The following is a 25,454-nucleotide window of genomic DNA, read 5'->3' on the forward strand; positions in this document are numbered from 1 at the left end:
GAACGACAAACATATGCACCACAGCTTGCTAAGCTCCGGGCTTTTATGGCCAATGGTTTAACAGGCATTGACTTTGTCCGTTGCTGGGTTTCATGGGGTATCTTGCCCTTAAGCCACCGTACCAGATTGATGCATGAATATACTGGGGATGTCAAAGATCCTCAACGGCACACTAAAATACAGTTGACTGAAGATGAGGTCACTGAGGCTGTTAAAAAGATGTTGGATGAACCAGTAACTGAGTGCAACAAGACTGGGCTGCGTCCCTTTTATGCTTCCAACAAACCGCCAGCAGTAAGATTTTGTCTTTCTACTTTTAATCCGTCCTTGTTTTAACACTTTCTGATAGCCTTCTTTTTATCTTTGCAGGATAAAGATCCATTCTGGAAAAGGAAGTCACAGGATAAACCGGCCAAACCAGCAAACAAACCGGTGAGAGCCCCTCGGGCTAAGTCCAAGGTCATCAAGAAATCTGCCAAGAAGAGAACTGCTGAGTCCCCTGATCCGGCCGAAGATGTTGAAGACTTAGATGCAGAGGTAGAACTTGATTCACTTGGTTCACTTTTCATGCATCTTATTGACAATGATCTTTATCAGGATGATGCAGAAGCCAGCCGTGCTGACCATGTACAGGTAATCTCCCTTTCCTCTGATTCGGATCATGTGCCAATAAAAAAACTTCGCCGCGCAGTCCGGAAAGTAAAACACTCACATCCTATTGCTCATTTGGATCCACACTTTTCTTTAAAGACACAGCAACATGAAAGTCGTCACACAACCCGGCACAGCGGCCAGCAAGTCACTTCCTCCGGTTTACCAGACACCCCTATCCGGAAGCATCGTCCAGAGGTCTCTTGTTCTTCTAATAAATCTTATCCCTTGGCTGGTTGCTTCTGATACCCACTTAATCCGTCTGATTCAAATTATCAGGTATCTTCCAACTCATCTTCTGGCGACTCATCAACCACACAAATGCCTCCTCTCCAGACCGTCCCTGGGTGAGTATGATATTTTAAGCTTTATCTTCTTGCACCGGTTTACAATATTAACCTCTGTTTTCCATTTACAGCGCCAAAGCCCGACTCAGCAAAAAAGCAAAACTGAATATTCCCACTGAGGAATTTGATCCGGAGAGGACCTCAGAAGACGCTGGTTGAGACACTGATATTGCCATAGATGATCCTGTGCCACAAGGTCAGGACACTTATGTTGATCCGCCAGAAGTTAATCCGGCCAGTCCTCATGTTGATACACCAAGCCCAATTGCCAATCCTCCAAGTCATGCCGCTGATCCGCCAAGCCCAGCCAAAGCCTCGGATAAACTGGCTAGCCCACATAAAGCCACTGATGATGTTGTGATTACCGGGTTTGGCCATACTTCTCCTGGCAACCCTTTCGCTTTGTCAAAGCACTGTGCCAAAGAGGAATTTGCTGTTGCGGAGAAAGGAAAATGGAAAACTGATCGGTCCAGCTATGTTAACCTCAACGCTCAGCAACTTCATTCTGGATTTCTGAACCGCTTGTACACAATCCGTGACTATGAGGCCGGTTTAGTCAACTTGATGAGGGAGCGCTATGAGGTAACTTCTATAAATCCTTCTTTGTGCTTTATAACAATCGCATTGTAGCCCCCAAGGGCCAGTTTGTCTCTTTAAGATGGACCAGGACTTTGATAAGAAAAACTACACCTGTGTAGCCCCCAAGGGCCGGTTTACCTCTGTGAGATGAACTGGGTCTTTCTGTTGAAAAGTTTAACCTTGTTCTATTCCTTCACATTCGGTTGATCTGCTCAATTAAACATTAGCCCCTAAGTGCCAGGATTAATACTTGTATTGAGCCTTGGGACTTGAAAATGTCAATTAAGAAGCAATCCGCATTAGCCCCCAAGCGCCAAGTGTATAACTTGTTATGTGACTGGGACTTTTGAGAAGATTTTAACAACTTATCATATGTCTGTTAGATGCTGATTTGAACAATAAGGATTCCCAAATTGCCGATCTTCAAGAAAATATCAAGTCTTAGCAAACAGAAACCTCCAAGGCCAAGGATGAACTAAAAGCCGCTTTGACAGCCATGGAGCAATTCAAAGATGGCTTCAAGAACGAGCGTGCCAGCTGGGAAATGATACGTCTCCAACGTATCTATAATTTTTGATTGCTCCATGCTACTTTATCTACTGTTTTGGACTATATTGGGCTTTATTTTCCACTTTTATATTATTTTTGGGACTAACCTATTAACCGGAGGCCCAGCCCAGAATTTCTGTTTTTTTGCCTATTTCAGTGTTTTGAAGAAACGGAATACCAAACGGAGTCCAAACGGAATGAAACCTTCGGGAACGTGATTTTCTCACTGAACGTGATCCAGGAGACTTGGACCCTACTCCAAGAAGTGCCAGAGGAGATCACGAGGGTGGACGGCGCGCCCCCCTACCTCGTGGGCCCCATGTTGCTCCACCGACGTACTCCTTCCTCCTATATATACCTACGTACCCCTGACAGATCAGAGAGAGCAAAAAACATAATTCCACCGCCGTAACCTTCTGTATCCACGAGATCCCATCTTGGGGCCTGTTTCGGAGCTCCGCCGGAGGGGGCATCCACCATGGAGGGCTTCTACATCAACACCATAGCCCTTCTGATGAAGTGTGAGTAGTTTACTTCAGACCTTCGGGTCCATAGCTAGTAGCTAGATGGATTCTTCTCTCTTTTTGGATCTCAATACAATGTTCTCCCCCTCTCTTGTGGAGGTCTATTCGATGTAATCTTCTTTTTGTGTGGGTTTGTTGAGACCGATGAATTTTGGGTTTATGATCCAGTATTATCTATGGAAAATATTTGAATCTTCCCTGAATTCTTTTATGTATAATTTGTTGGGGAACGTTGCAGAAAATAAAAAAAATTCAATGTTTCACCAAGATCAATCTATGAGTTCATCTAGCAACGAGAGAGATGAGTGCATCTGCATACCCTTGTAGATCGCGAGCGGAAGCGTTCAAGAGAACGGGGTTGATGGAGTCGTACTCGTCGTGATCCAAATCACTGATGATCCTGGAGCTGAACGGACATCACCTTCGCGTTCAACAGACGTACGGTTGAGGAAGACGTCTCCTCTTTCTTGATCCAGCAAGGGGGAAGGAGAGGTTGATGAAGATCCAGCAGCACGACGGCGTGGTGGTGGATGCAGCAACAATCTCGGCAGGGCTTCGCCAAGCTTCTACGAGAGGGAGAGGTGGTGCGTGGGGAGAGGGAGGCGCCAGAGACTTGGGTGCGGCCGCCCTCCCTCCCCCACTATATATAGGGCCCCTGGGGGGGCGGCCCTAGGAGATGGGATCTCCAAGGGGGGCGGCGGCCAAGGGGGTGGCTTGCCCCCCAAGGCAAGTGAAGGCGCCCCCACCCCTAGGGTTTCCAACCCTAGGCGCAGGGAGGAGCCGAAGGGGGGCACACCAGCCCACCAGGGGCTGGTTTCCCTCCCACTTCAGCCCATGGGGCCCTCCGGGATAGGTGGCTCCACCCGGTGGACCCCCGGGACCCTTCTGGTGGTCCCGGTACAATACCGGTAACCCCAGAAACTTTCCCAATGGCCGAAACTTGACTTCCTATATATAATTCTTTACCTCCGGACCATTTAGGAACTCCTCGTGACGTCCGGAATCTCATCCGGAACTCCGAAAAACTTTCGTGTTACTACATACTTATATCTCTACAACCCTAGCGTCACCGAACCTTAAGTGTGTAGACCCTACGGGTTCGGGAGACACGCAGACATGACCGAGACGCCTCTCCGGTCAATAACCAACAGCGGGATCTGGATACCCATGTTGGCTCCCACACGCTCCTCGATGATCTCATCGGATGAACCATGATGTTGAGGATTCAAGAAACCCCATATACAATTCCCTTTGTCAATCGGTACGTTACTGGCCCGAGATTCAATTGTCGGTATCCCAATACCTCGTTTAATCTCGTTACCGGCAAGTCACTTTACTCGTACCGTAATGCATGATCCCGTGACCAGACACTTGGTCACATTGAGCTCATTATGATGATGCATTACCGAGTGGGCCCAGAGATACCTCTCCGTCATACGGAGTGACAAATCCCAGTCTCGATTCGTGCCAACCCAACAGACACTTTCGGAGATAATCGTAGTGTACCTTTATAGTCACCTAGTTACATTGTGATGTTTGGCACACCCAAAGCACTCCTACGGTATCAGGGAGTTGCACAATCTCATGGTCTAAGGAAATGATACTTGACATTTGGAAAAGCTCTAGCAAAACGAGCTACACGATCTTTGTGCTACGCTTAGAATTGGGTCTTGTCCATCACATCATTCTCCTAATGATGTGATCCCGTTATCAATGACATCCAATGTCCATAGTCAGGAAACCATGACTATCTATTGATCAACAAGCTAGTCAACTAGAGGCTTACTAGGGACATGTTGTGGTCTATGTATTCACACGTGTATTACGATTTCCGGATAACACAATTATAACATGAATAACAGACAATTATCATGAACAAATAAATATAATAATAACCATTTTATTATTGCCTCTAGGGCATATTTCCAACAGTCTCCCACTTGCACTAGAGTCAATCATCTAGTTAGATTGTGATGAATCGAACACCCATAGAGTTCTGGTGTTGATCATGTTTTGCCCTAGGGAGAGGTTTAGTCAATGGATCTGCTACATTCAGGTCTGTATGTACTTTACAGATATCTATGTCTCCATCTTGAACATTTTCACGAATGGAGTTGAAGCGACGCTTGATGTGCCTGGTCTTCTTGTGAAACCTGGGCTCCTTGGCAAGTGCAATAGCTCCAGTGATGTCACAGAAGAGTGCGATCGGCCCCGACGCATTGGGTATGACTCCTAGGTCGGTGATGAACTCCTTCACCCAGATTGCTTCATGCGCTGCCTCCGAGGATTCCATGTACTCTGTTTCACATGTAGATCCCGACATGACGCTTTGCTTGCAACTACACCAGCTTACTGCCACACCATTCAAAATATACACGTATCCGATTTGTGACTTAGAGTCATCCAGATCTGTGTCGAAGCTAGCATCGACGTAACCCTTTACGACGAGATCTTCGTCACCTCCATAAACGAGAAACATATCCTTAGTCCTTTTCAGGTACTTTAGGATGTTCTTGACCGCTGTCCAGTGTTCCATGCCGGGATTACTTTGGTACCTTCCTACCAAACTTACGGCAAGGTTTACATCAGGTCTGGTACACAGCATGGCATACATAATAGACCCTATAGCTGAGGCATAGGGGATGACACTCATCTTTTCTCTATCTTCTGCCATGGTCGGGCATTGAGCTGAGCTCAATTTCACACCTTGCAACACAGGCAAGAACCCTTTCTTAGACTGATCCATATTGAACTTCTTCAATATCTTATCAAGGTATGTGCTTTGTGAAAGACCTATGAGGCGTTTCGATCTATCCCTATAGATCTTGATGCCTAGTATGTCAGCAGCTTCTCCAAGGTCCTTCATTGAAAAACACTTATCCAAGTACTCCCTCCGTCCTTTGAAGAGTGTACTTCCAACTTTGTTGGAAATTCAAAACTTTTTATATTTGACCGTATTTATACAATAACCCACCAACATTTATGCCATCAAATTAGTAGCATTAGATTCATGAGAAAATATATTTTCATCATATACCTATTTGGTTTCATAAACATTGATATATTTTTGCACAAACTCGGTCAAACATTGAGATAGTTTGACCTTGCAACAAAGTTGGAAGTACACTCTTTAAAGGACGGAGGGAGTAGGCCTTAATGCTGTCCAAAAGTTCTATATCATTTCCCATCAAAAGTATGTCATCTACATATAATATGAGAAATGCTACAGAGCTCCCACTCACTTTCTTGTAAACACAGGATTCTCCATAAGTCTGCATAAACCCAAACGCTTTGATCATCTCATCAAAGCGAATGTTCCAACTCCGAGATGCTTGCACCAGCCCATAAATGGATCGCTGGAGCTTGCATACCTTGTTAGCATTCTCGGGATCGACAAAACCTTCCGGCTGCATCATATACAGTTCTTCCTTAAGATAGTCGTTAAGGAATGCCGTTTTGACGTCCATTTGCCATATCTCATAATCATAGTATGTGGCAATTGCTAACATGATTCGAACAGACTTCAGCTTCGCTACGGGAGAGAAAGTCTCATCGTAGTCAACCCCTTGAACTTGCCGATAACCCTTAGCGACAAGTCGAGCTTTATAGATGGTAACATTACCATCCGCGTTCGTTTTCTTCTTAAAGATCCATTTATTTTCTATCGCTCGCCGATCATCGGGCAAGTCTGTCAAAGTCCATACTTTGTTTTCATACATGGATTCTATCTCGGATTGCATGGCTTCAAGCCATTTGTTGGAATCTGGGCCCGCCATTGCTTCTTCATAGTTCGAAGGTTCACCGTTGTCTAACAACATGATTTCTAGGATAGGATTGCCATACCACTCTGGTGTGGAACGTGTCCTTGTGGACCTACGAAGTTCAGTAGTAACTTGATCCGAAGTTCCTTCATCATCATCATTAACTTCCTCTTCAGTTGGTGCTGGCACCACAGGAACATCTTCCTGAGCTGCGCTACTTACCGGTTCAAGAGGTAGTACTTCATCAAGTTCTACTTTCCTCCCACTTACTTCTCTCGAGAGAAACTCTTTCTACAGAAAGGACCCGTTCTTGGCAACAAAGATCTTGCCTTCGGATCTGAGGTAGAAGGTATACCCAATGGTTTCCTTAGGGTATCCTATGAAGACGCATTTTTCCGACTTGGGTTCGAGCTTTTCAGGTTGGAGTTTCTTGACATAAGCATCGCATCCCCAAACTTTTAGAAACGACAGCTTAGGTTTCTTCCCAAACCATAATTCATACGGTGTCGTCTCAACAGATTTAGACGGTGCCCTATTTAAAGGTAATGTAGTTGTCTCTAGAGCGTATCCCCAAAAATATAGCGGTAAATCGGTAAGAGACATCATAGATCGCACCATATCCAATAAAGTGCGATTACGACGTTTGGACACACCGTTATGCTGAGGTGTTCCAAGCGGCGTGAGTTGTGAAATGATTCCACATTTCCTTAAGTGCGTACCAAATTCATGACTTAAGTATTCTCCTCCACGATCTGATCGCAAGAACTTTATCTTTCGGTCACGTTGATTCTCTACCTCATTCTGAAATTCCTTGAACTTTTCAAAGGTCTCAGACTTGTGTTTCATCAAGTAGACATACCCATATCTACTCAAGTTGTTAGTGAGAGTGAGAACATAACGATATCCTCTGCGAGCCTCAACGCTCATTGGACCGCACACATCAGTATGTATGATTTCCGATAAGTTGGTTGCTCGCTCCATTGTTCCGGAGAACGGAGTCTTGGTCATTTTTCCTATGAGGCATGGTTCGCATGTGTCAAATGATTCATAATCGAGAGACTCGAAAAGTCCATCGGCATGGAGCTTCTTCATGCGCTTGACACCAATGTGACCAAGGCGGCAGTGCCACAAGTATGTGGGACTATCGTTATCAACTTTACATCTTTTGGTATTCACACTATGAATATGTGTAACATCACGTTCGAGATTCATTAAGAATAAACCATTGACCATCGGGGCATGACCATAAAACATATCTCTCATATAAATAGAACAACCATTATTCTCGGATTTAAATGAGTAGCCATCTCGTATTAAACGAGATCCAGATACAATGTTCATGCTCAAACTTGGCACTAAATAACAATTATTGAGGTTTAAAAGTAATCCCGTAGGTAAATGTAGAGGTAGCGTGCCGACGACGATCATATCGACCTTGGAACCATTCCCGACGCGCATCGTCACCTCGTCCTTCGCCAGTCTCCGCTTATTTCGCAGCTCTTGCTTTGAGTTACAAATATGAGCAACGACACCGGTATCAAATAGCCAAGAGCTACTACGAGTACTGGTAAGGTACACATCAATAACATGTATATCACATATACCTTTGGTGTTGCCGGCCTTCTTGTCCGCTAAGTACTTGGGGCAGTTTCGCTTCCAGTGACCACTTCCCTTGCAATAAAAGCACTTAGTCTTAGGCTTGGGTCCATTCTTTGGCTTCTTCTCGGCAACTGGCTTACCGGGCGCGGAAACTCCCTTGCCGTTCTTCTTGAAGTTCTTCTTACCCTTGCCTTTCTTGAAATTAGTGGTTTTATTCACCATCAACACTTGATGTTCCTTTTTGATCTCTACCTCCGCTGATTTCAGAATTGAATATACCTCAGGAATGGTCGTTTCCATCCCCTGCATATTGAAGTTCATAACAAAGCTTTTGTAGCTCGGTGGAAGCGAGTGGAGGATTCTATCAATAACCGCGTCATCCGGGAGATTAACTCCCAGCTGAGTCAAGCGGTTGTGCAACCCAGACATTTTGAGTATGTGCTCACCGACAGAACTATTTTCCTCCATCTTACAACTGAAGAACTTGTCGGAGACTTCGTATCTCTCGACCCGGGCATGAGCTTGGAAAACCATTTTCAGCTCTTCGAACATCTCATATGCTCCGTGTTGCTCAAAACGCTTTTGGAGCCCCAGTTCTAAGCTGTAAAGCATGCCGCACTGAACGAGGGAGTAATCATCAGCACGAGACTGCCAAGCGTTCATAACGTCTTGGTTCTCTGGGATGGGTGCTTCACCTAGCGGTGCTTCTAGGACATAATCTTTCTTGGTAGCTATGAGGATGATCCTCAGGTTCCGGACCCAGTCCGTATAGTTGCTGCCATCATCTTTCAGCTTGGTTTTCTCTAGGAACGTGTTGAAGTTGAGGGTAACGTGGGCCATTTGATCTACAAGACATATTGTAAAGATTTTAGACTAAGTTCATGATAATTAAGTTCATCTAATCAAATTATTCAATGAACTCCCACTCATATTAGACATCCCTCTAGTCATCTAAGTGATACATGATCCGAGTCGACTAGGCCGTGTCCGATCATCACGTGAGACGGACTAGTCATCATCGGTGAACATATCCATGTTGATCGTATCTTACATACGACTCATGTTCGACCTTTCGGTCTCTTGTGTTCCGAGGCCATGTCTGTACATGCTAGGCTCGTCAAGTTAGCCTAAGTGTTTATGCATGTGTAAATCTGTCTTACACCCGTTGTATGTGAACGTTAGAATCTATCACACCCAATCATCACGTGGTGCTTCGAAACAACGAACTTTCGCAACGGCGCACAGTTAGGGGGAACACGTTCTTGAAATTATTATGAGGGATCATCTTATTTACTACCGTCGTTCTAAGTAAACAAGATGCAAAAACATGATAAACATCACATGCGATCAAATAGTGACATGATATGGCCAATATCATATAGCTCCTTTGATCTCCATCTTCGGGGATCCATGATCATCTTCGTCACCAGCATGACACCATGATCTCCATCATCGTGTCTCCATGAAGTTGCTCACCAACTATTACTTCTAATACTATGGCTAATGGTTTAGCAATAAAGTAAAGTAATTACATGGCGTTGAATCATTGACACGCAGGTCATACAATAATTAAGACAATTCTTATGGCTCCTGTCTGTTGTCATACTCATCGACATGCAAGTCGTGATTCCTATTACAAGAACATGATCTCATACATAACATATATATCATTCATCACAACTTTTGGCCATATCACATCACAAGGCATATGCTGCAAAAACAAGTTAGACGTCCTCTAATTATTGTTGCATGTTTTACGTGGCTGTAATAGGGTTCTAGCAAGAACGTTTTCTTACCTACGTAAAAGCCACAACGTTATTTGCCAACTTCTATTTACCCTTCATAAGGACCCTTTTCATCGAATCCGCTCCAACTAAACTGGGAGAGACAGACACCCGCTAGCCACCTTATGCAACTAGTGCATGTCAGTTGGTGGAATCTGTCTCACGTAAGCGTACGTGTAAGGTCGGTCCAGGCCGCTTAATCCCACGATACCGCTGAAGCAAAATAAGACTAGTAGTGGCAAGAAAGTTGACAACATCTACGCCCACAACAAATTTGTGTTCTACTCGTGCAAAGAGAACTACGCATAGACCTAGCTCATGATGCCACTGTTGGGGAACGTTGCAGAAAATAAAAAAATTCTATGTTTCACCAAGATCAATCTATGAGTTCATCTAGCAACGAGAGAGAGGAGTGCATCTACATACCCTTGTAGATCGTGAGCAGAAGCGTTCAAGAGAACGGGGTTGAGGGAGTCGCACTCGTCCTGATCCAAATCACCGATGATCCTAGTGCTGAACGGACATCACCTCCGCGTTCAACACACGTACGGTTGAGCAAGATGTCTCCTCCTTCTTGATCCAGCATGGGGGAAGGAGAGGTTGATGAAGATCCAGCAGCATGACGGCGTGGTGGTGGATGCGGCAGCGATCTCGGCAGGGCTTCGCCAAGCTTCTACGAGAGGGAGAGGTGGTGCGTGGGGAGAGGGAGGCGCTAGAGACTTGGGTGCGGCTGCCCTTCCTCCCCCCCACTATATATAGGGTCTCTGGGGTGGGGCACCGGCCTTAGGAGATGGGATCTCCAAGGGGGGCGGCGTCCAAGGGGGTGGCTTGCCCCCCAAGGCAAGTGGAGGGGCCCCCACCCCTAGGGTTTCCAACCCTAGGCGTAGGGGGAGCCAAGGGGGGTGCACCAGCCCACCAGGGGCTGGTTCCCCTCCCACTTCAGCCCATGGGGCCCTCAGGGATAGGTGGCCCCACCCGGTGGACCCTCGGGACCCTTCCGGTGGTCCCGGTACAATACCGGTAACCCCCGAAACTTTCCCGATGGCCGAAACTTGACTTCCTATATATAATTCTTTACCTCCGGACCATTCCGGAACTCCTCGTGACGTCCGGAATCTCATCCGGAACTTCAAAAAACTTTCGTGTTACTGCATACTTATATCTTTACAACCCTAGCGTCACCGAACCTTAAGTGTGTAGACCCTACGGGTTCGAGAGACACACAGACATGACCGAGACGCCTCTCCGGTCTATAACCAACAGCGGGATCTGGATACCCATGTTGACTCCCACATGCTCCTCGATGATCTCATCGGATGAACCACGATGTCGAGGATTCAAGCAATCCCGTATACAATTCCCTTTGTCAATCGGTACGTTACTTGCCCGAGATTCGATCGTCGGTATCCCAATACCTCGTTTAATCTTGTTACCGGCAAGTCACTTTACTCGTACCATAATGCATGATCCCATGACCAGACACTTGGTCACATTGAGATCATTATGATGATGCATTACCGAGTGGGCCCAGAGATACCTCTCCGTCAGACGGAGTGACAAATCCCAGTCTCGATTTGTGCCAACCCAACAGACACTTTCGGAGATACCCATAGTGTACCTTTATAGTCACCCAGTTACGTTGTGACGTTTGGCACACCCAAAGCACTCCTACGGTATCCGGGAGTTGCACAATCTCATGGTCTAAGGAAATGATACTTGACATTTGGAAAAGCTCTAGCAAAACGAGCTACACGATCTTTGTGCTACTTAGAATTGGGTCTTGTCCATCACATCATTCTCCTAATGATGTGATCCCGTTATCAATGACATCCAATGTCCATAGTCAGGAAACCATGACTATCTGTTGATCAACGAGCTAGTCAACTAGAGGCTTACTAGGGACATGTTGTGGTCTATGTATTCACACGTGTATTACGATTTCCGGATAACACAATTATAGCATGAATAACAGACAATTATCATGATCAAAGAAATATAATAATAACAATTTTATTATTGCCTCTAGGGCATATTTCCAACATGATTGAGTTATCTTTGCAAGTCTCTTCGAATTATCCTTTTTGGTTTGGCCAACTAGATTGGTAGTTCTTGCAATTGGAGAAGTGCTTAGCTTTGGGTTCAATCTTGCGGTGTCCTTACCCAGTGACAGAAAGGGTTGCAAGGCACATATTGTATTGTTGCCATCGAGGATAACAAGATGGGGTTTTTATCATATTGCATGAATTTATCCGTCTACATCATGTCATCTTGCTTAAGGCGTTACTCTGTTTTTAACTTAATACTCTAGATGCATGCTGGATAGCGGTCGATGAGTGGAGTAATAGTAGTAGATGCAGAATCGTTTTGATCTACTTGTCTCGGACGTGATGCCTATATACATGATCATTACCTAGATATGCTCATAACTATGCTCAATTCTGTCAATTGCTCAACAGTAATTTGTTCACCCACCGTAGAATATCTATGCTCTTGAGAGAAGCTACTAGTGAAACCTATGGCCCCCGGGTCTATTCTCATCTTATCAATCTCTATCGCTTTATTACTTGCTTTGTTTTTACTTTGTCTTTTACTTTTCACTTTGCATCTATCTATCAAAAATACTAAAAACATTATTTATCATCTTTATCAGATCTCACCCTCGTAAGTGACCTGAAGGGATTGACAACCCCAAATCGCGTTGGTTGCGAGTAACTATCGTTTTTTGTAGGTACGATGGACTTGTGCGTGGTCTCCTTCTGGATTGATACCTTGGTTCCCAAAAACTGAGGGAAATACTTACGCTACTTTGCTGCATCATCCTCTCCTCTTCGGGGAAATCCAACGCAGTGCTCAAGAGGTAGCAAGAAGAATTTCTGGCGCCGTTGCCGGGGAGGCTCACGCAAGCAAGTCAACCATACCAAGTACCCATCACAATCCCTATCTCTCGCGTTACATTATTTGCCTCTCGTTTTCCTCTCCCCCACTTCACCCTTGCCGTTTTATTCGCCCTCTCTTTCCCAATCTCCTTTTCCACTCGCTTTCTTCGGCCCCGCTTTTGTTCATTGCTATGTCCGAAATTGGGGAGATTATCGTTGATATGGACAACCATGATAACATGGAAAATCCCGAGGCTCTGGCCAATGAACCCCCTATCTTGCACACTAAAAAAGTTTTGGATCAGCAATGGTAACATCATTGGCAAAGGCGTTATTCAAGATTTCTTTACTTGTGCCAGTGCTTTACCTTCTTTGGGATTTTCTATTCTTCATAGAACTAGTAGTCTTGCGGATGCTATCGCTATGCTTGTAGTTGAACCTGAAAGACAATTTATGCATATGCATCCTTGCATAAAAAGAATTTTCCTAGAATTCTCCAATATTGAGCATTCTTCTGTTAAGCGTGCTATTACTATCTTCCTGGCTCACGAGTTTAGATTTATCATAAGAGAGGCCAAAAAAATCTTTGCACACTATAGGGTGGACGCCGGTCGTCCTCCCAGAGGCCATCCTCTATGATCAAGAGGAATTTAGGCGTTTTCAATCTTCGGACTACGTTGCTTTTAATGAAAACCTTAGAAAAAAGGTTCCTATCAATGTCTTGGTTGATTGCATGAATGAACTCAATAATGATTTTCTCTTCGAAACAATGAGCTAGGTTACTCTCTTGAGTATAGGCTCACAAAATTTTGCCAAAATAATGCTTTTAGTGATGAAATAGTTGTGCACTATGAAGGGCCAAGGGAGGAACCCGTTCCTTCTATGATTGATCTTGGGGATATCTGTACTAAATTTAGCCCTTTTGATTACTTCTGCTTGCCTCACAGAAAACTTGCCGCTGAACATAGAGAATATGAGATGAGTTTTCAAGATCTATCTTATTATAATGGCACGCATTAGATCTATCCTTGCTTTTATGCCTAGCTAGGGGCGTTAAACGATAGCGCTTGTTGGGAGGCAACCCAATTTTTTTTTTCCTTTTGTTTAGGAATAAATAATCCATCTAGCCTCTGTTTGGATGTGGTTTTATGTTTTAATTTGTGTTTGTTCCAAGTAGAACCTATAGGATAAGCTACGATGATAGTTGATTTGATTCTGCTGAAAAACAGAAACTTTGCGCTCACGAGAACAAATTCAATAAATCACAAGAAAGAGATTTTGCGTTGATTCTTTTTTCTTCTGATCAATAAACAAATTTTCCAGTACGTCCTATTTTGGTAGAATTTTTAGAGTTCCAGAAGTTTGTGTTAGTTACAGATTGCTACAGACTGTTCTTGTTTTGACAGATTCTGTTTTGCGTGTGTTATTTGCTTATTTTGATGAATCTATGGCTAGTAAAATAGTTTATAATCCATAGAGAAGTTGGAATACAGTAGGTTTAACACCAATATAAATAGAGAATGAGTTCATTACAGTACCTTGAAGTAGTCTTTTATTTTCTTTCACTAACGGAGCTCACGAGATTTCTATTGAGTTTTGTGTTGTGAAGTTTTCAAGTTTTGGGTGAATTCTTTTGATGGATTATGGAACAAGGAGTGGCAAGAGCCTAAGCTTGGGGATGCCCATGGCACCCCCAAGATAATCCAAGGACACCAAAAATTCAAAGCTTGGGGATGCCCCGGAAGGCATCCCCTCTTTCTTCTACTTCCATCAGTAATTTACTTGGAGCTATATTTTTATTCACCACATGTTATGTGTTTTGCTTGGAGCGTCTTGTATTATTTGTGTCTTTGCTTGTTAGTCTACCACAATCATCCTTGCTGTACACACCTTTTGAGAGAGCCATACATGAATTGGAATTTGTTAGAATACTCTATGTGCTTCACTTATATCTTTTGAGCTTGATAGTTTTTGCTCATAGTACTTCACTTATATCTTTTGAGCGTGATAATTTTTGCTCTAGTGCTTCACTTATATCTTTTAGAGCACGGTGGTGGATTTGTTTTAAAGAAACTATTGATCTCTCATGCTTCACTTAGATTATTTTGAGAGCCGTTAATAGCATGGTAATTTGCTTAATGTTAATATACTTGGTATTCAAGATATGTGAAACTTTCTTTTGAGTGAACTGAATACTAAGATAAGTTTGATGCTTCATGATTGTTTTGAGATATGGAGGTGATAATATCAAAGTCGTGCTAGTTGGGTGATTATGAATTTAAGAAATGCTTCTGTTGAAGTTTGCAAGTCCCGTAGCATGCACGTATGGTTAAAGTTGTGTAACAAATTTGAACCATGAAGTGTACCTGGCTTGTGCATTGTTATGAGTGGCGGTCGGGGACGAGCGATGGTCTTTTCCTACCAGTCTATCCCCTTAGGAGCATGCACGTAGTACTTGATTTTTTATGACTTGTAAATTTTTGCAATAAGTATATGAGTTCTTTTGACTAATGTTGAGTCCATGGATTATACGCACTCTCACCTTTCCGCCTTTGCTAGCCTCTCTAATACCGCGCACTTTTTGCCGGTATCATACACCCACCATATACCTTCCTCAAAACAGCCACCATACCTACCTATTATGGCATTTCCATAGCCATTCCGAGATATATTTCCATGCAACTTTCCACCGTTCTGTTTATTATGACACGCTCCATCATTGTCATATTGCTTTTTGCATGAACATGTAGTTGACATTGTATTTGTGGCAAGGCCACCTTCATAATTTTCATACATGTCGCTCTTGATTCATTGCATATCCCGGTACACCGCCGGAGGCATTCATATAGAGTCATATTTTTGTTCTAAGAATCGAGTTGTAATTGTTGAGTTGTAAGAAAAATAAAAGTGTGATGATCATCATTATTAGAGCATTGTCCCAGTGAGGAAAGGATGATGGAGACTATGATTCCCCCATAAGTCGGGATGAGACTTCGGACGAAAAAAAGAAAGGCCATAAAAAAAGAGAAAAAGGCCCAAATAAAAAAAATAAAAAAAAGAGAGAAAAAGAGAGAAGGGACAATGCTACTATCCTTTTACCACACTTGTGCTTCAAGGTAGAACCATGATCTTCATGATAAGAGAGTCTCATATGTTGTCACTTTCATATACTAGTGGGAATTCTTCATTATAGAACTTGGCTTGTATATTCCAATTATGGGCTTCCTCAAAAGTGCCCTAGGTCTTCGTGAGCAAGCAAGTTGGATGCACACCCACTTAGTTTCTTTTGTTGAGCTTTCATATACTTATAGCTCTAGTGCATCCGTTGCATGGCAATCCCTACTCACTCACATTGATATCTATTGATGGGCATCTCCATAACCTGTTGATACGCCTAGTTGATGTGAGACTCTCTTCTCCTTTTTGTCTTCTCCACACAATCCCCATCATCATATTCTATTCCACCCATAGTGATATATCCATGGCTCACACTCATGTATTGCGTGAAGGTTGAAAAAGTTTGAGATTATTTAAGTATGAAACAATTGCTTGGCTTGTCATCGGGGGTATAGAAGTTGGGAACATCTTTGTGTGACGAAAATGAAGCATAGCCTAACTATATGATTTTGTAGGGATGAACTTTCTTTTGCCATGTTATTTTGAGAAGGCATGATTGCTTTGATTAGTATGCTTAAAGTATTATTACTTTTATGTCAATATGAACTTTTGTCTTGAATCTTTCGGATCTGAGTATTCATATCACAATTAAGAAGATTTACATCGAAATTATGTCAAAGTATCACTCCGCATAAAAAAATTCTTTTTTTATCATTTAACTACTCAAGGACGAGCAGGAATAAAGCTTGGGGATGCTTGATACGTCTCCAACGTATCTATAATTTTTTATTGCTCCATGCTACTTTATCTACTGTTTTGGACTATATTGGGCTTTATTTTCCAATTTTACATTATTTTTGGGACTAACCTATTAACCGGAGGCCCAGCCCAGAATTGTTGTTTTTTGCCTATTTCAGTGTTTCGAAGAAACGGAATATCAAACGGAATGAAACCTTCGGGAACGTGATTTTCTCACCGAACGTGATCCAAGAGACTTGGACCCTACTCCAAGAAGTGCCACAGGCGGTCACGAGGGTGGAGGGCGCCCCCTAGGCGCGCCCCCCTACCTCGCGGGCCCCCTGTTGCTCCACCACATACTCCTTCCTCCTATATATACCTACGTACCACCGACAGATCAGAGAGAGAGCCAAAAACCTAATTCCACCGCCGTAACCTTCTGTATCCACGAGATCCCATCTTGGGGCCTGTTCCGGAGCTCCGCCGGAGGGAGCATCCACCATGGAGGGCTTCTACATCAACACCATAGCCCCTCCGATGAAGTGTAGGTAGTTTACTTCAGACCTTCGGGTCCATAGCTAGTAGCTAGATGGCTTCTTCTCTCTTTTTGGAACTCAATACAATGTTTTCCCCCTCTCTTGTGGAGATCTATTCGATGTAATCTTCTTTTTGCGATGTGTTTGTTGAGATCGATGAATTGTGGGTTTATGATCCAGTATTATCTATGGAAAATATTTGAATCTTCTCTGAATTCTTTTATGTATGATTGAGTTATGTTTGCAAGTCTCTTCGAATTATCCTTTTTGGTTTGGCCAACTAGATTGGTAGTTCTTGCAATAGGAGAAGTGCTTAGCTTTGGGTTCAATCTTGCGGTGTCCTTACCTAGTGACAGAAAGGGTTGCAAGGCACGTATTGTATTGTTGCCATCGAGGATAACAAGATGGGGGTTTTATCATATTGCATGAATTTATCCCTCTACATCATGTCATCTTGCTTAAGGTGTTACTCTGTTTTTAACTTAATACTCTAGATGCATGTTGGATAGCGGTCGATGAGTGGAGTAATAGTAGTAGATGCAGAATCGTTTCGATCTACTTGTCTCAGACGTGATTCCTAGATACATGATCATTACCTAGATATGCTCATAACTATGCTCAATTCTGTCAATTGCTCAATAGTAATTTGTTCACCCACCGTAGAATATCTATGCTCTTGAGAGAAGCCACTAGTGAAACCTATGGCCCCCGGGTCTATTCTCATCATATCAATCTCTATCGCTTTATTACTTGCTTTGTTTTTACTTTGTCTTTTACTTTTCACTTTGCATCTATCTATAAAAAATATCAAAAATATTATTTATCATCTCTATCAGATCTCACCCTCGTAAGTGACCGTGAAGGATTGATAACCCCTAATTGCGTTGGTTGCGAGTAGCTATCGTTTTGTGTAGGTACGAGGGACTTGTGCATGGTCTCCTACTGGATTGATACCTTGGTTCTCAAAAATTGAGGGAAATGCTTACGCTACTTTGCTGCATCATCCTCTCCTCTTCGGGGAAATTAAACGCAGTGCTCAAGAGGTAGCAGGAAACTGAAAAAGCTGCTTTGTTGAAGTGGGCAGAGGACGCTGAAGCAGCACTTAACCCGGTAGCAGAAGAACTGAGCGGCTTAAAGCAGCAAATCAACGTGATGACTTCTGCTATATTTGGTATGTACTCTTCTTCAGCTTGCTAGTAAACATTATTGATACTGCCGGCTTTACGAGCAATCTTTTAAACCGTTTCAGGTAGCCGTGTTGCTCATCTGGGCTCTGATATGCGTAAGAAGTTGAAGGCAACCTATACTTTGATAGAACAACTGTATACCGGCGCTCAACGAGTCATCTGCGCGGCCTCATACAATAAACCGCCACCAACCTTGATCAAGGATACATTGGCCAAACTGTCTATGACACCTGCTCAGACAGAAGAGGTAAAGCGATCCGCTGCCAGCGCTGGCGCTTTATCCACACTGACTCAGGCCAAAGCTTGGATAGCTGATCTTGATCCGGAAGATATCGCAAAGGGCTATCCTGGTGAACAAGAAGACGGGTCAGCTTTTGACAATGAAGCCCTCAAATCCTTGACCAAGGAGATGTGCGCGCTTGCAAGCCAATTGGTCGAAGAAGTTGACTTATCTGTCCATCGGTCTAGCTATGATGCGGACAACAAACGGGTTGATACAGCTGTTAAAGAAGTGCAGATTCTTATCCCGCCAATTCATAAGCACACCTATGCCCCTGACGTTGAACCGTCCAATCTTATAAGTGAAGAAGCTGTCTTCCAAGCTTTAACCCGGATTGATTGGGCCACCATTGACTTCCAGCCACTGGGTGGGGAGGAGGAGGTGGAACCGACGCCAGAAGATCCATCAACTTCACGTCAACCTGGTGACAAGTCTTAATCCGGCAATCGGTTTGATGTTCACAGACTGTGTTTTGTGCAAAAACAATCATTATCTTGGGCATCAAAGCGCCTTGTAATAGGCTAGTTGAAATACTTTGATCTGCTGCCATTGTGCACTGCTACATGACGTTGTGTGATCCACCATGATTATTGCTGTGCTTGCTTATATATCTTGATAATTTCATGCAATCCTTGTGTCTGCATAAAAAGAGTTGTCCTGGCGGTTTTACCGCCGGACGGGTCATAATGCCCAATACAAAGCCTGGTTGATTACCAAGGCTGAAAAAATATCAAAATATGAAATAGATCATACCTGTGATATTAAATCATATTGTTGGCTTACCAACTTGACTGTAGTAAGGGTAAGAACCCAAATCTTGAGTATTGATAACTCCCACCATGCAGTGCTGGTGTATAATAAGTCATACCGGTTTGTGATGAACACCGGATGATCATCCTGGCGACATGTAGTCAAAGCCAGACCTTATGAAACACCGGTTTAATAAAGAGTGTGATCTGACAACTTATAGCTGAAAGCCAAGCCGGGTTAACAAACACCGGGTTACTATGATGACTGATAGCCATGCCAGGTCAATAGACATGGTTTCAACATAAAATTTTATCAAAAGATAAAAACTTGACAAAGGCAAATAAAATTGTGTAGTCGAGGCTTTTCAAGGGCTGCCAGGCCCAAATTCGAGGCTTTTCATGGGCTGCCAGGCCGCTGAGTTAAACTATTTTGCAAAGCCTTTCAAGATGGGCCTCCAACTAACCAATCGTCGTTTGAACTTTGACAAGTTCAGGGTCTGTATAAGATTGACTTGTCAAACGTTCGGCGGGTCATCCCAGGATTACCTGGATAGGAGTGGCTTACTTGATAAAGGCAGGTTAACCCGGGGTTTTAGGTGAATACACCAGGCTTCCAAGCCGTGCTTGATAGCATATTACAAGGGTCCTTTCAAACTCTTTGTTGCATTGCACAAAGAGCCCCCAAGTAACTTTGTGAGCTGTGCTCAATGGGTGCCTATGTTTGAGCTGTGCATAGCAACTAGACTCTCTTTGGCCCCTAGGGTGTGAAGCTCCCAAGCTGTATTGTGGCGTGATAGCCGGTTTAACAGGCAGAACTCCGCTTTGTCAGATGAAGCCCCCATGTAATCAAAAACATATTGGAGAAAACGGCAGAGGCCCTGCTTATAGCAAGGATGCCGGTTTATTATATTGATCATAATATATACATTGTCAAAATATGTACATAAGAGGATCCTATGGCTCAGGTGTAATAAGGCCGAAGGAGAGCTATGTTCCACGGCCGCCGGGTCTCCTCCTCAGATTTGTGTGAGTCTGCATGCTCTCGAACATCAATGAGGAGTATGATCCGTTGTGCAGATTCTTGCTGACTGCTATGTCATGAGCTTGCGTTGGTTTTCCTCGAAGAGGAGAGGGTGATGCAGCAAGTGTAGCGTAAGTATTTCCCTCAGTTTTAAGAACCAAGGTATCAATCCAGTAGGAGGCTCCTCAAAAGTCCCATGCACCTACACAAACAAACTAAGAACTCGCAACCAACACAATAAAGGGGTTATCATTCCCTTCACGGCCACTTGCGAAAGTGAGATCTGATAGAGATAGTATGACAAGATAAATATATTTTTGGTATTTTATAATATAGATGCAAAAACTAAAGATGCAAATAAAAGTAGATTGAAAGCAAATATGATAAGAGATAGACCCGGGGGCCATAGGTTTCACTAGAGGCTTCTCTCAAGATAGCATAAGTATTACGGTGGGTGAACAAATTACTGTCGAGCAATTGATAGAAAAGCGCATAGTTATGAGATTATCTAGGCATGATCATGTATATAGGCATCACGTCCATAACAAGTAGACCGACTCCTGCCTGCATCTACTACTATTACTTCACACATCGACCGACTCCTCCCTGCATCTAGAGTATTAAGTTCATAAGAACAGAGTAACGCATTAAGCAAGATGACATGATGTAGAGGGATAAACTCATGCAATATCATATAAACCCCATCTTGTTATCCTCGATGGAAACAATACAATATGTGTCTTGCAACCCTTTCTGTCACTGGGTAAGAACACCGCAAGATTGAACTCAAAGCTAAGCACTTCTCCCATGGCAAGAAAGACCAATCTAGTAGGCCAAACCAAACTGATAATTCAAAGAGACTTGCAAAGAGAACTCAATCATACATAAAAGAATTCAGAGAAGATTCAATTATTATCCATAGATAAATCCGATCATAAACCCACAATTCATCGGATCTCGACAAACACACCGCAAAAAGAGATTACATCGAATAGATCTCCACAAGACAGGGGGAGAACATTGTGTTGAGATCCAAAAAGAGAGAAGAAGCCATCTAGCTAATAACTATGGACCCGTAGGTCTGTGGTAAACTACTCACAACTCATTGGAGGGGCAAGGATGTTGATATAGAAGCCCTCCGTGGTCGATTCCCCCTCCGGCGGAGTGCCAGCGAAGGCTCCAAGATGAGATCTCGCGGATACAGAAGGTTACGGCGGTGGAAATTGTGTTTCGTGGTGCTCCTGGATGTTTTCGTGGTACGTAGGTATATATAGGAGGGAGAAGTACGTCGATGGCCACCCGAGGGGCCCACGAGATAGGGGGGCACGCCCTACAGGGAGGCGGCCCCCTATCTCATGTGGCCCTCGGGAGCTTCTTGACTTGCACTCCAAGATCTCTGGATCACGTCCGTTCCAAAAATCACCCTCCCGAAGGTTTCATTCTGTTTGGACTCCGTTTGATATTCCTTTTCTTCGAAATACTGAAATAGGCAAAAAAACAGCAATATGGGTTGGGCCTCCAGTTAGTAGGTTAGTCCCAAAAATGATATAAATGTGTAAAATAAAGCCAATAAACATCCAAAAGTGGTAATATAATAGCATGGAACAATAAAAAACTATAGATACGTCGGAGACATATCACTGACCACAAAGGGTCCTTCCCAAGGTGGGGATAACTTGTGCATATCGGTCTGATCCTGGATGAGCCGAAGCACCAAGTCGTTGATATGTGTCCAACATATCTATAATTTTTGATTGTTCCATGCTATTATATTACCTGGTTTGGATGTCTATGGGCTTTATTTTACACATTATTATCATTTTTGGGACGAACCTACTAACTGGAGGCCCATACTATATTGCTGGGTTTTTTGCCTATTTCAGTATTTCCAAGAAAAGGAATATCAAACGGAGTCCAAACGGAATGAAACCTTCGGGAGCGTGGTTTTTGGAACGAACGTGATCCGGAGGACTTGGAGTGCAAGTCAAGAAGCAGCCAAGGCAGCCACGAGAGGGTAGGGTGCGCCCCCCCCCTATAGGGCGCGCCACCCTGTCTCGTGGGCCCCTCGGGCGGCCACCGACCTACTTCATCCTCCTATATAATCCTACATACCCCAAAAACATCCAGGGAGCCACCAAAGAAATATTTCCTCCACCATAACCTTCTGTATCCGCGAGGTCCCATCTTGGAGCCGTCGCCGGTGTTCTGCCGAAGGGGGATTCCACCATGGATGGCTTCTACATCAACACCATAGCCCTTCCGATGAGTTGTGAGTAGTTTACCATAGACCTTCGGTTCCATAGTTATTAGCTAGATGGCTTCTTCTCTCTTTTTGGAGCTCAATACAATGTTCTCCCCCTCTCTTGTGGAGATCTATTCGATGTAATCTCTTTTTGCGGTGTGTTTGTCGAGATCCGATGAATTGTGGGTTTATGATCAAGTTTATCTATGGATAATAATTGAATCTTCTCTGAATTCTTTTACATGATTGAGTTATGTTTGCAAGTCTCTTCGAATTATCGGTTTGGTTTGGCCTACTAGATTGATCTTTCTTGCCATGGGAGAAGTGCTTAGCTTTGGGTTCAATCTTGCGGTGTTCTTACCCAGTGACAGAAAGGGTTGCAAGACACGTATTGTATTATTGCCATCGAGGATAAAAAGATGGGGTTTATATCATATTGCTTGAGTTTATCCCTCTACATCATGTCATCTTGCTTAATGTGTTACTCTGTTCTTATGAACTTAATACTCTAGATGCATGCTGGATAGCGGTCGATGTGTGGAGTAATAGTAGTAGAGGCAGGCAGGAGTCGGTCTACTTGTTGTGGACGTCATGCCTATATACATGATCATGCCTAGATAACGTCATTATTATTCTCTTTTCTATCAATTGCTCGACAGTAATTTGTTCACCCACCGTAATACTTATGCTATCTTGAGAGAAGCCACTAGTGAACCCTATGGCCCTCGGGTCTATCTCTCATCATATTTGCTTCCAATTTACTTTTATTTGCATCTTTTATTTTTTGCATCTATATTATAAAATACCAAAAATATATTTATCTTATCTTATTATCTCTATCATATCTCACTTTCGCAAGTGGCCGTGAAGGGATTGACAACCCCTTTATTGTGTTGGTTGCGAGTTCTTTGTTTGTTTGTGTAGGTTCGTGGGACTTGTTGAGGAGCCACCTACTGGATTGATACCTTGGTTCTCAAAAACTGAGGGAAATACTTACGCTACTATTGCTGCATCACCCTTTCCTCTTTAAGGAAAACCAACGCAAGCTCAAGACGTAGCAAGAAGGATTTCTAGCGCTGTTGCTGGGGAGGTCTTCGCTCAAGTCAAGACATACCAAGTACCCATCACAAACTCATCTCCCTCACATTTACATTATTTTCCATTTGCCTCTCGTTTTCCTCTCCCCCACTTCACCCTTGCCGTTTTATCCGCCCTCTCTTTCCCAATCTCCTCCTCTCTTTCGCTTGCCTTCTTCTGTTTGTGTGCCTTTTTTGTCCTTATGGCTTTGCCTAAAGGTACCGACCACCTTCTTAGAAGGATGGATGAGATTGAATCAAATATTAGAAGCTTTATGAATTTGCAATTTGAGCACAATAATTTCTTCAGAAAAGAGCTTAAAGAACAAAAAGGGGGTTTGAGTTTTATGAATAAGGAGCTTGATGATATGGACAAAGAATTTTATGGTGTGAATGCTCAAATTACCCGGCTTGAAAATGCTATTGCCAAAATTTCTGATAAGCAAACCAACTTAGTTAATAAGATGGCTGCCAAACCAGAAAAGTTAGATGAAAATAATGATGAAGATCTTAAAGTTATTGATGCACCCACTATTAGATCTTTGTTTTGCAATATGAATCTTGAAAATAATGGGATTGAAGATGAGTCAACTTTACAAGGCGTCCCAAAAATTTGGAGTTTTTAGATCTTGATGCTAAAATTGGTAAAAGTGGGATCGGAGAGGTCATGACTTCAAATAGCATTGAACCCACTATCTCAGATTTCAAGGAATTTGATTATCATAATTGTTCTTTAGAAAGTTGTATTTCCTTGTTGCAATCCGTTGTTCATTCTCCACATGCTTATAGTCAAAATAAAGCTTTTACTAAACATATCATTGATGCCTTGATGCAATCTTTTGATGAAAAATTTAATTTGGAAGTTTCTATGCCTAGAAAACTTAATGATGAGTGGGAACCTACTATAAAGATTAGAATTAAATATTATGAGTGTTTTGCTTTGTGTGATTTGGGTGCTAGTGTTTCCACGATTCCAAAAACTTTATGTGATATTATAGGTTTCCATGATCTTGATGATTGCTCTTTAAATTTGCACCTTGCGGATTCCACCATTAAAAAGCCAATAGGAAGGGTCAATGATGTCCTTATTGTTGCAAATGGAAATTTGGTTCCCGTTGATTTTATCGTTCTTGATATAGATTGCAATCTTTCTTGCCCTATTATTCTTGGTAGACCTTTCCTTAGAAGGATTGGTGCGATTATTGATATGAAGGAAGGGAATATTAGATTCCAATTTCCATTAAAGAAAGGCATGATCACTTTCCAAGAAATAAAGTCAAATTACCTTATGAATCTATCAAGTGATCTACCTATGAGCCAAGTTCCAAAGATGGCACTACTTACATCTATCTTCGCTTTTATGCCTAGGTAGGGGCGTTAAACGATAGCGCTAGTTGGGAGGCAACCCAATTTTCTTTATGTTCTTTGTTTTTCTTCCTGTTTAATGTTAAATTTTGTTTCTAATTTATGTTTATATGTGTTTTTACCTTTTAATTAGTGTTTGTGCCAAGTGGAACCTATAGGATAACCTATGATGGTAGTTGATTTGATTCTGCTGAAAAATAGAAACTTTGCGCTCACGAGAAACAATTCAATAAATCACAGGAACGAGCTTTTGCATTGATTATTTTTGCTGCTGATCAATAAATTTTTTTTTAGGATGTCCTATTTTGGTAGGATTTTTAATGTTCCATACGTTTGCGTTAGTTACAGATTTCTACAGACTGTTCTGTTTTTGACAGATTCTGTTTTTCGTGTGTTGTTTGCTTATTTTGATGCATCTATGGCTAGTATGTAAGGGTATGAACCATAGAGAACTTGGAATACAGTAGGTTTAA

The sequence above is a fragment of the Triticum aestivum genome, chromosome 3B (genome assembly GCF_018294505.1).
Source record: "Triticum aestivum cultivar Chinese Spring chromosome 3B, IWGSC CS RefSeq v2.1, whole genome shotgun sequence".
Taxonomy (NCBI): Eukaryota; Viridiplantae; Streptophyta; class Magnoliopsida; order Poales; family Poaceae; genus Triticum; species Triticum aestivum.